We start from the raw sequence: 12,439 nt of genomic DNA on the forward strand, positions 1-12,439 counted from the left end.
CGTCCATCACCCACCCTCCAGGCCTGTGGTTTATCCACCTTCTCCCCACTTCAACCCCTAATTTTACCCCTCTGAATCTCTCTGGATTCAGCTCCCCAAGTAACAAACTCCCTCCTCTGCTGCATCCCCAGGGAGGTGGGGGGTGTGGGGTGGGATTTGAGGGGGGAACCCAAGGGGAAAGATGCCCAGGAGGGGCAGGAGGGGTGTAAGAAATGTCCCTTTCTTCCCGGGGGGGGTGTGTGTGACACCTCAACATCCTCATTCTTTAACCCATCACCGTGGGCTGGCAAGAGGCTGGGGCAGAATCCATCATTTCCTCCACCGACTCCCCCTCATATCGAATAATAATGAATAATAATTAAAGAAAAATAGATTTTTGGGGGGTTCTGATTTGGAAAATCCTCAAAAACACCCCAAGACCCCCACCCATAGATCCCTCAAACCTCAATTTTGCCATTTTGCCCTTTTTTCCCCCCCCTTTTTCCCTTCCTCACCCCAGCACACCGTTACCAGAGCCCTTGGGAAGTTCTAACCGGGGTCCCAGAGCATCATCCCCCCCACCCCATTCCCACCCCCTTGTACCCCTTTGGAGAGGAGGATGCGGCTCCCAGCCTGGGTAACCATGGCAATGAGGATCTGGAGCATCCAAAGCCCAGCTCCTTCCGTCTCCTCGTTAGCGGGGCCTGCCATGCTCCTGCCATGCATACCATATTTATCTTGATTAGCCAAACACGCTCACCTACCTATTGTGCTGGAGGAGAGGAGCAGGGATGAGTATGTCTTCCCCCCCCACCCCCTAAATCCCTGGATTTAACTCTAGGGATTGGGGGGGGGGGGGCATAGCTCCCCATCCCTGTATCCCTCAGCATCACTCCATCACTGTGGCCCTGAATCTCGGGGGTGTTAACGAGGGGATGCTCTTAATTAAGGATTTGATTTGGTTTTCAGGAAAGAAAAGGGGATTGGAGAGCTTGTGGGGGGGCAACGCTGGGGAAATTCGGGGGGGGGGGGTGGTTTGAGTGTGTCACCACGGAGCCCCCCTGTTTCTGGAAGCCCGGGAAGGGCTTCGCTCCCATGGGTGATGCCGAAATGATGTGGGCATCCCCCCCCTCACCCTTCCCTGCCCTGGGGGGCTTCACTTGGGGTCCCTTCTTAATTTAAAGCTTGGGGGGGGGGTTGGGGTTGGTTTTTTTGGGGTCACATCACCTCTCCATCACCTATGTGGGGGGGGGACAGCAGGCTGGAGCAGGGAAGGCGCTGTGGTTTAATTATCTCTGGTAATTGGCTTTCACTTCATCACAGGAGGCTTGGAGGGGGCAGCAGGGTTGAGGGTACAGGAAGAGGGGTGACCCCCCCCCCATCGCCTGGGGGTCCAGGAGCTCAGGGGTGCTGGTGGTACCCACACACGTGTGTGCAGGTGTGTTTGCATGGGGGTGATACCTATACACATGTGTGACACCCACACACACATGTGCAGGCGTGTTTGCACCAGCGTGCTACCCCCACGCCCACACATGTGTGCACAGGCATGTCGACAGAGGCGTGTGATCCCCTCGCACACGCGTGTGCACACGTGCTCATGCACAGGGAGGTGCACACGATACCCTTGCACACGCCTGGTGTGCACGCCTATGTGTGTGCTTGCACAGGCGTGCCTGCTTGTGTGGCCGCTGGGCATGGCACACGCGTGTGTACACACATGGGGCAGAGCGGGTGATGCTGGGCAGCTCCCAGTAACCCCATACCAACCCCAAGTGTGAGCCCAGTGTGGGGGGGCTGCTGTGTTCCAGGGGGATGATGCCCCCCCACCCAACCCTCCGGGGTGGGGGGCTGCTCCACCCAGGTTTGTCTCCCCTACTCCTTTCTTCCGTGACTCAGTTTCCCCCTGGGTGAAAGAGACCCCCCCAGATTGGGGCGTTTTGGGTTTGAGAGGGAAAAGACACTCGGAAACGTTGTTCTGAGGAGATAATAACGATAATAATTCAATTAACGGTCACAGCCACAACCACGGGGGAGTATTAATAAGGAGCTAATGAGCCAATTACAAGAGCAATAGTAAATAATAATAGTAATAGCAGCAATAAGGGCAATAATAGTAACGGCAGCTGTAGTAAATAAGAAGAGCGATAGTAATAGTGATAGTGAAAATAAGAGTAATAGTAATAGTGATAGTGGTAGTAGTGAGAGTACTAATAATAGTGATAGTAGTGATAGTACTAGTAATAGTGATAGTACTACTAATAGTGATAGTGATAGTAGTGATAGTGACAGTACTACTAATAGTGATAGTGATGATAGTGATAGTACTAATAGTAATAGCAATAGTGATAGTAACAGTGATAGTGTTAGTAGTGATAGTGATAGGACTACTACTAACAGTAATAGGAATAGGAATAGTGATAGTAATAGTGATAGAGACAGTGATGATAGTACTAATAATAGTAATAGTGGTAGTAGTGATAGTAATAGCACTAACAGTAATAATGATAGTGATAGTAAAAGTGATAATTATAGCAATAGTAGTAGCAATAGTGAAAGTAGTAGAGAGAGTAGTAACAGTAGAGATAGTGACAATAATAGTGATAGTGATAATTATAGTAATAGCAATAATAATAATAATAATGGTGAGGATGATGGTGATGGTGACGATGATGATGGTGACGATGATGATGGTGATGGAGAGAAGGAAAAAAGGACTTTTAAACTCCCCTCCCCTCCCACCCCCCCGTGTTACACCCGCGCAGGCAGAGCGGGGACTCGAACCGCTGACCCAGACAGGACGTTGTGCAGACCCCGGGCCCAGGGCAGGGGGGGTTGTGTGTGTATTATTTTGGGGGAGGGGAGGGGGGATGTGTCCAGGGGTCCGAAGTGTGGCACAGGCCGGGCGATATTTAAGGCACTCCAGGCGCCTGCTCGTTGGCGGTGAGTTATTGCGGCGCGGAGCCAAAGGTTATGAGGAAGGAGAAGGGCGGCCATAAAACCAGCACAAGCCGCGCGCCTCTCCCGCCGAGATTATCATTAGCGCCTTATTAATACGCGATAAGGGTGAGTTATACGGCGCAATAAACGGGAAGAGCCTCGGCTCGGGGCCTGCCGTGCTTTATGGATCTCAGGGCCAACGATGGGAGCAGCACCGCGCCGCGCCCGCCCGTCGCACGCAGCGCCGCTGGCCCGGCCACGCTCCTCGTGTGGATGTAGATGTCCATGGATAGCCAAGATATCTAGATATCTCTATATTTAAATATCTATACACCTATATATCTACATATCTATACATCTATGTATCGATACATCTATATATCAATATATTTAAGTATCTATACACCTATACATCTACCTATCTATATATCTATATATATATCTAAGTATCTATACACCTATATATCTACATACCTATATATCTATATATTTAAATATGTATACACCTATATATCTCCATACCTATATATCTATATATTTAAATATGTATACACCTATATATCTCCATATCTACACATCTATACATCTAAATATCTAAATATCTATACATCTATATATCTATACATCTATATATCTACACACCTACACATCTATATATCTATACATCCATGTCTATATCTAAAAAGAAACTTCTCTATGTCTATATATTTATATATGACTTTATAAAGAAACTTCTCTATCTATACACATATGTCTTTGGAAAGAAACATTTATATCTCTATATCTCTTTAGAAAGAAATTTATATATATGCACATACATCTTTAGGAAGTTATACATATTTATTTATATCTATGTAAAAATAAACTTATTTATATCTATATGTATATCTTTATAAAGAAACTTATACACATCCATCTTTATAAAGAAACATATATCTATATACATGTATAAAAAGGAACTTATCTATATGTATATCTTTTTATAAAGAAATACATACATATATCTTTATACAGAAACTTATATATCTATATACATATATAAAAAGGAACTTGTCTATATCTAAGCATATCTTTATAAAGAAACATATATCTGTATAATATGTAAAAATAAAGTTTTTAATATCTATATCTATATCTATGTATATCTTTATAAAGAAACTTCTACATATCTATATATTCATCTTTATAAAGAAACTTGTTTATATATATATTTACATATATCTTTATAAAGAAACTTTTAAATATATTAATATATATTTCTGTACATACATATATAAAGATACATATATCTCTTTATAAAGAAGTTTATCTATATATCTATTTCTCTATTTATAGACATAAAAATAAACTTATTTATTAATTCCCCCCCACCCCCAGTCCCTCTCCCCATCCCTAAAGGATAAAAGGGGCTTTAAAGAGGAATCAGCTCAACCCGCCGCCACGCGAGCGAGGGGGAGGCGGCTCCCCACGGCCCCCAAATCACCCAGCTGGGATGAAAACTCTTCCAACACCCACCCTCTGCCCAGCGGGAAGGAGGGAAAGGCTCAGGCTTTGGGGATTTATCTGTAAATATAAGCTGGGGATTAAGGAGGAGACGAGTTTAGCCGAAAGGGCGGCTTTCCAAGAGTCAGGAATCCCGAGGTCCCGGCTCCCCTCGGAGTATTTGGGTGAGTTTTGTTTCTCTGGGTCATGATTTGTGGTTGGGGGGGAGGTTATTTTGTGTGTCCCCCCCCCTCTCTTCCTCCTCGGTTCCTAATGGCCCCGAGATGGATGTTTATAGAGGGGAAAAATGGGTAGAAATGTAGGAAAAAAAGAAGTATATAGAAATAAATCCTGGGATAATGTAGATCATAATGCATCCAGAGGGAAGGCTGCGAGTCCTGCTGCTGCAAACTACTTCCCAAAATATCCCCCCTCTCGACCCTCAACCCCAACCCCAACCCTGCCAAGAAATCTTTCCTACAACCCCCCCTCCCCAGAAATCAGTATAATAAAAGCAAAGAGAAGCTTAACCCAAGTTTAAATCCCTCTCCCCCTCCAGTTCGGGGGGTTCCCCACCTTTAAAAATACATTTTTAGGGCCTCACCGCTCCCCAAACCCACTTCACTCCCCCCCCCCAATCCCATCCCATCCCATCCCATCCCACCCCATCCCATCTCCACCTCCCCTCCCCGGACCCGGCCGCAGTTTTCACCTACCAGCCTGCAGAGCTCAAGAAATACAATTTAAACTTAACCAACTCTTCCCAAATCTTCCCAAATTTTACACCCAAAAGAAACTCCAGCGTCTTCATCCCGCTCCGGCGGCTGCCAAACCCGTGGCTCCGGTGGAGAAAAACAGGGAGAGAGGAAGGTTTTGTCCTAATTTGTTGGGTTTTGGGGGGGTTATTTTGGGTTTTATTTTTTGTTTTCCTTTCTTCTTGTATTTTTTGGGTGGGTTTTTTTTTTTTTGGGTGGGGTGGGGGGTGTTTAGGGGGTTTTTTTAGGCTGTGAAATCTCTTCCGGGGGATGAGAGGAGGGAAAACCCATGGAGGGAGGATCCAGCCGCCGCGCTCTCCTCTTGCTCTATAAAAAATCCCACCCTTAAAAAACAACCAAAACACGTTAAAATAAACACAAATAAACGATTAAAAAATAACCCCCCAGCTGCCCTACTCCTCCCACCCTCCAAACCCCTAAATTTCCCCCCCCAAACCACCCCAAAACAGGATGGGGGGAAGGGGGTTGCGAGGAATGGAAACTCCTTGGGATTGATGCTCCCCCATCCCCCTCCCCATCCATCCTTCTCCCTCCTCCTCCTCCTCCTCTTCCTCCTCCAATCTCTGCACATCCAAAGTGGATCCGAGCTGCCAAAAAAAAAAAAAAAATAAAAAAAAAAGGAAAAATAGATGATTCCCAAGCTTAAAAAAATAAAAAAGAGAGAGAAAAGGGGGGGAATAGGCAAGAAAATAATAAATAAAAATCAAAATTGAAGTTTTGCGCCCGGCTGCTGCCCTCCTGGGTTTTTTTAAGGCTCCTCCAAGTAGTAAGTGGCTCAGGGACTGGCTTTTTTTCTTTCTTTTTTCTTTCTCTTTTTTTTTTTCATCCCCCCCCCCTCCTTCTTTTCCCTCCCTTGTTTACAGCTCCAGAAGGCAAAAGAGTCATAAATCTTGGGGCAGCCCACAGAGACAAGTACATTTGTATGCATCGTTAGAACCAGCTAATACCTCAGCCCATTAGCGGAGCGGGGAGAGCTGGAGTTTCCGGTGTACATTAACTTACAGTTAAATTCTGGAGGAAAGGGCATTGTGAATTAACATAAACCATATCCATCATATTGTTTGTCATCTTAGATTAGCCAAGAGAGCAGGGGACGTGGGGTGTGTATGTGTGTGTGTGTGTGGGGGGAAAGTTTTCTCCCCCCCCCCTCACACCACCTTGAGCATCTTGGGTTGGGGGTGAAGGAGGATTTTTAAATTTGTTTATTTATTCTGCTTTTTTTGGTTGTTTTTAGTTTTTTTAAAATCATTATTATCATTATTTATTTATACTATCTTGCTTATTATCACATATTATTTATTATTATATAGTTTTATTATTATACAGTATTATTATATAGTGTTTTATTATTATACAGTATTTATTATTATAGTTTTATTATTATATAGTATTTATTATTATATAGTATTTATTATTATAGACCGATCATTATTTATTAATATATAGGCTTGATTATATATTATTATATATTATTTATTATTATTTGTGGGGGTTGTTGGGGTTTTTTTTCCCCAGCATAGAAGTCTAAGGGATGATGCCTGAGGGTTTTATTAAAAGAAGGGATTGAAAAAAATAAAGTGATGAATAAAAAAATATCCCACCCATCTCACTCAGGAGATGCTGGACCCCGGGCTGGGGGCAGGTATGGGTGTGGGTACAAGGGGGACACCCCCTCACCCCATGCCAGCCCATCTGAATGCGGTGCACACTCCCTGCTATCCTTAATAGGCTTTATATATATATATTTATATATATATTTTTTTCTCTCTCCCATTTTCTTTCTCCCATTAGCGGATCGATGGCCCCTCTGCCAAAGAGCCCTCTCCTCCAGATCCATTACGCCAGCTATTTCCTTTCGCTAATCAATGCTTTCTTTCTCCTCCATCTCCCCTTCCAACCCCTTTCCTTCCTTCCCACCCCCCCCTTCCTCATCCTCATCCTCACTCTCCCATCAGTAACTCCTATCCCAGCACCCCAACCCATTGCTGGGGAGATGACAAAGACCCTTCACCCCCTTTTTTCCTCATCAAACCCCACCAGCATCCCCTTTCCCTCCTCATCCTCCCTCCTCCTCCCGCAGGAAAACACACAGGTATCACCATTCCCTTGGATTTTTTTTAATATATTTTATTTTTCCCCCCCATTTCCACCCCCCAAACCCCCCTCCCTTCTCCCTCCTTCCCCGTTCTCCTTCCTCCTTCGCCCCTGAAAGCGTTAAAGGTAGGAGCCCGGCACCCGCATCCAACAGCAGGCTTTTGTAGGGCTGATTTATGACTTCAATCTTGGTTCACCCAGAGTTCACGGGGATTTGCTGTTCCTGAGGGCTAAAAGATGGTCTCACTTGACAAGTGTGACTATTGGAAATGCCTCTCCCGCTCCCTCGCTCTCTCAACCGCTGCCTTGCCAGAGAGTAAAAGGTTTTCTAATTGAGAATGAGACTCGGGGGCTGAGTCTCCTCTCACCCCCACCCCCCCAACCCCACCCCACATCTCCTCTCCTCCAGCTTTGATTTTCAGCCTCAGGTATGGGCTGGAGGTGGAAATGGGGGGGAGCTGGAGGGGGTTCAGCACCCTAAAAACCCACTCAGCACTGGTGTGAAGGGGGTGATGGCCAATGAAGGGCGGCGTGTCATCATCCCTGTGTGTCCCCCCCATGCCCCAGCTCTAAGTCCCAAGGGAATATATACAAATAACCACCCCCCCCCTTTCCTCCTCCTTCCCCCCCCCCCCAAATTCCTTTCCAGCCCCTGCTGCCACCGCTGGGTTTTAAACAAGTAAAATAGTTTATGGAAGGCAGCGAGGTCTTAAACTCCCGCAGAAGCATCGACCATAAATTACCCGACGTGACTCGCTTCCCAATGCGCCCAGCCCTGCGTCTCCCACCGCCAGCTCCCAACACCCCCCCCACCCACCACCTCCCCACTACACCCCCCACCCTCCCCCTCCCCAATCTTCTTCCACACACCCCCAACCCCAGCCTCATCATCCTCCTGCGCCCCAAAGCTCGAAGGTTTATCTTTTGGGAGGGGGGTGGGATGTGTGGGGTTGGGGTGGTTTTTTTGCACACCAAGCACCCCCCCCCAGCCCCGCCCGCCTTTCAGCTGTGAAATAACCCTTGTGGGAATGTTAATAAGATGCAAATTTCAGCTGCAGCTAATCGCTTTCTGGGCCAGCGCGCGCCTGCGTCTGCGTGTGCGTGCGGTGTGTGCGCACACCTAATTTATGCTCCGAGGTAACGAAGCAGCCAAACTCTGGGTGTGCAGGTTACTGGGATGCTCTTGGTGCAGGATGTGGCCCCAGTCCCAATCCTGCCCCAATCCTGCCCCAATCCTGCCCAGGGTACCCAGCGCAACAGCTGGATTTACGGGTGCAGCATCCCAACCTCCGTACGTGCGCGTCCCTGTGCGTATCTATACGTGTAGCCCTGGGGTTGTGGGCAGCCAAAGGTACCCCAGGATGTTGTGTGGGTGCTCCAAGACCCCCCCCCCCAAATGCTCAGCATGGCCACGCACACCCTGTCCCGTGCTGATGGCCTCTATATGTTGTCTTTACGTGTAGAGGTCGCGGTACATATGGGCTGAGCGCGGAGACACGTGTCAGGTCATTGCACAGACAGAGTTATTGGGGGGGGTTTGGGGGGGTGATGAGGTGATGTGGAGGGAGGGAGCTATGGTGGGGCTGCAGGGCCCCATTTCCATATGTCTGCAATTCTATACGTCTCCGGTTCTATATGTGGGTGTGTTTTCCTTACCCTGGTTGTGGGCTGCACCGTGCGGCATAGTGGGGACCCCCAGCTCTGCCAGCTGGGGCTCAGGGGGGCATCACCCCACCCAGGGGTCTCCAGGTCACCCCTGAAGGTGAAGCATCCAGCATCCCCTCCACCCTGAGAGCAGCCAGGAGGGGAAAACCTTGGGAAGAAGCGGGGGGGGGGGGGGGCCTGCAGAGACCCCCCACACCCACCCGTGAGCCCCTCTGCTCCTCCTCCCTCCCACAGTGAGCACCCCGTGGGTGACAGTGGCAGGGCTCAAGGTCACCCCTCCTCTCCCAGCCTCTCCTGAGGGACCAATTCCAGCTCTCTTCTTCCCAAAACATGACGGGCAGGAGCACATCCCAGTGGACCCCCCTCCCCAGGATAACCTCCACCCCAACCCCTTCCGCTGCCCAACATCTCCCACAGCTCTTGTCCCATGGGATTTGCCACCGAGGTCCCAGCCAAGCCACTGTTCCCAGGGGGATGCTGATAACCTGAAAGCATCTGCACCAGAGCGGCGTCGCGATGCTGCCGATGCTGGATCCGTCGTGAGCCCCACCAGCTCCCACTACCCACCTTCCCATGAACCTGGAGCTGCCAGAAAACCACCCCAGTCCCATCCCGGTGCCTTATGGAGCATTTTAAACCTTTATTAATTTCTTTAATAATTAAATCCCTCTGGAGCTGAGCTTTAATCCAGCTCCTGAATACTCCTCGTACCCCCCTGCGTCTCCATCCCGTACGTGGTGGGAATTACATCCCACTCTCGCTGCGGTTCCCTGCGTGTTCACAAGGACACGGTGGGGTGGTGGGAGGAAAGACAGATGGAAGGAAAGGAGGAAAGACAGACAGAGGAAAGGGGGAAAGACAGACGTGGGGAGAGTGGAACAGCCCCGCTCGAAGCTTGGGGCCCTCCCAGCCCCGCTCCTTTCCCGGGATTTAACCACATATCCTGCTTCTGGAGGGAGTTTTGAGGCTTCTGCATCTGGGAAAACCCAGGGAACCAGGCTGGGAAAATTACTCCCCACCTATTATGTCATTAAAATCCCTACAGTGAATTGGAGCTACCAGCATCCTCCGTCTGTCCGTCCATCCCTCTGCCCCAGCCCTTCCGTCTCTCCGGGTAGTAAATTAGGACGAAACACATCGATGGAGGGAAACTGTGGAGGTGATGCTGCTCTCTGCTTGGGATGCTTTTTGGGATGCTTTTAGAGTCACTTTCCCCCCACCACCCCCAGCCCCAGCATCCCCCCACTCTGGTCCAGCCCCGGGGACGGAGCGTCGCGGGAAGGGGAAGCTGGAAACGAGGAGAGAAACCAGCGGGGTTGAGTTTGCTCTGCAAAAAGAAACCCAAACCCTCTGTCGGGGTTGTTCTGATTGAGGAGGGGTGGTGGTGGGGGTGTCCCCGTGTGTGTGTCACCCCCCCCCAAAACCGCCTCGCGCCAGCTCCGCCGGCACCTCCCCTCTTCCTTCCCGTGGGTTATTGTTTTCTAAGCAAATAGAGATGTAAATATACAGCAGCTCCCAGGCGGCTCTGACCCGGCGGCGCCGCGCAATTCTCGCTGCCATTTACACGTCCTCATCCAGCTTATTTATTTTTATTAAAACAGTTTTAAAAAAAATAAATAAATATAAAAAGCCAGTGAGGAAAAAAAAAAAAACCAACAAAACAACCCCAAAAACAAATCCCCACCCCCCCAAAACCCAAACAACCCCAAAGCCAGGAGGAGAGGAACCCTCGGCTCCGCCGGCTCCCGGGAACCGAGTGTGTTTTCTTTTTTCCAGGAGCCTTTCTGGGTGAACACTGCTCTCTTGTTCTTCGAATCACTTTGCCATCTTGTGGCTCCGGGGAAGGAGGGGCCTCACCCTCCGCTCACCCCCATTAATCACCCCGACAGCCCTCACTTGCCGAGGCCTCTCACCCTTTTCATCTTCGGGTTTGTATGCGGCCGCCCAGCGCTGCCCCGGCTCCCGCGTCGCACAATGATGCCACCGTCGCCGGCGTCGGGGCATCCCTTCCCCTGGAGTGCCTGCATCCCGCTCCCCAGCATCCCAGCCCCCCAGCATCCCAGCTCCCCAGTATCCCACTCCCCAGCATCCCAGCTCCCCAACATCCTGCTCCCCAGCATCCTGGAGACACCAGAGGATGGGGATCCTTCACCCAGGAGCAGAGATGGGGCATGATAAATCAATAACCCCACGTTTATATTTTAGATGTGAGTTAATCTCTGTATTGCAGCGAAGTGATGAGTATTTCATCAGGGGGAAGAGTGGCTCCTTTGGGTGCCCGGCTCCCTGGAGCAAAGACATCCCGGCCTGGACTGGGAGTTTTGTTCAGAGGCACCGACTGGAAATAAACCCATCTGCTGCAAGGAGGGGGGAAAGAGGAGGAAAAGGATCGATCCTCTCCCATTGTGGGGGGTTTTCTGGTTGTTTAGATCAGCATCCTGCCTGTTGCTGGGCAGTAAAGGGGTACCCAGCCCAGGTGCTGGGCAGAGTGTGTCCTCATCACCATGAAGCACGCTGCGACACGGCTTTTCGCCCGGGGCAGGAGGATTTACACCCCCTTGTGCCTTTAAAAACCCTGGGGTGGTGCAAGAAGAGCTGCCTGGGGGGGGAGTGTTTACAGGGGGTATCACCCCAACCTGACCCCCCCTTCCTTCCCCTCCCCGAGCCGGCTGCTCCAGCGTTGCTGGAAAACGGCTGTTGTAAGCGAATTAGGGCTCCGTCCCGGGAATTAAATCACAGCTCGGCGCTAACTCGATTGCACCTCGCACGGCAGAAAGGTCAAGCGGGACCGGCGCTCGCTCCTCACCGCCGCCTGATGGAGGCGAAGCCTGGCGGGAGGCTTCTCGGCCTTCACCAGCGCGGCGGGGTTGGTGTGTAGGCCATCGCCTTGCCCCCGGCCTCTTTCCAGGGGGTGGGGTGATTTGCACACTCGTGTTTTAAGTGTGTAAATCCCCTGGATGTAGAGAGGAAGGGGGGGTGGGGTGGGTAGAGCTCCTAATCCTTGCACGATGTGGCCACGTACGAGGCGAAGGCCCCTTGGGGTCTGCGGAGGTCGACAAGGCCAAAGCGCCGCCTCGCTTGCCTCCTCACACCCAAAATTGGGGTGTGGGGGTCGTGAATTGGGCAAGGTGAACTCCCATCCCACCTAAATTCCTCATTCGGGCAGATCCCAGCCTCCCACCCACGGGTGGGCAAAGCTGGGGTGGGTGTTCAGAGCATCCTGCCCCCGCCCCGGCCCACGGGGGTGTAGTCAAAAATCCAGGAGACCCACGTAAACCCAGCCCCAGCTGCCCACGGACCCGTACGGACAGGGATATATGTTTCCCCAGCACAGAGAAAGGGAGGCAGCCAGCCAGGCCCACGCAATATTTGCCTTCCTTAATTAATTTAATTGGAAACGCCTTGGGGAGAGGCACAGGGCTCGGCTCCCCCCACCTTTGGGGATGTGAATTTGAGGGGATCCTTGGCTGCAAACCCCCTTCTGCCTTCACGCCGCGGACGTT

Source organism: Gallinula chloropus (assembly GCF_964237585.1).
Source record: "Gallinula chloropus genome assembly, chromosome: 31".
Taxonomy (NCBI): Eukaryota; Metazoa; Chordata; class Aves; order Gruiformes; family Rallidae; genus Gallinula; species Gallinula chloropus.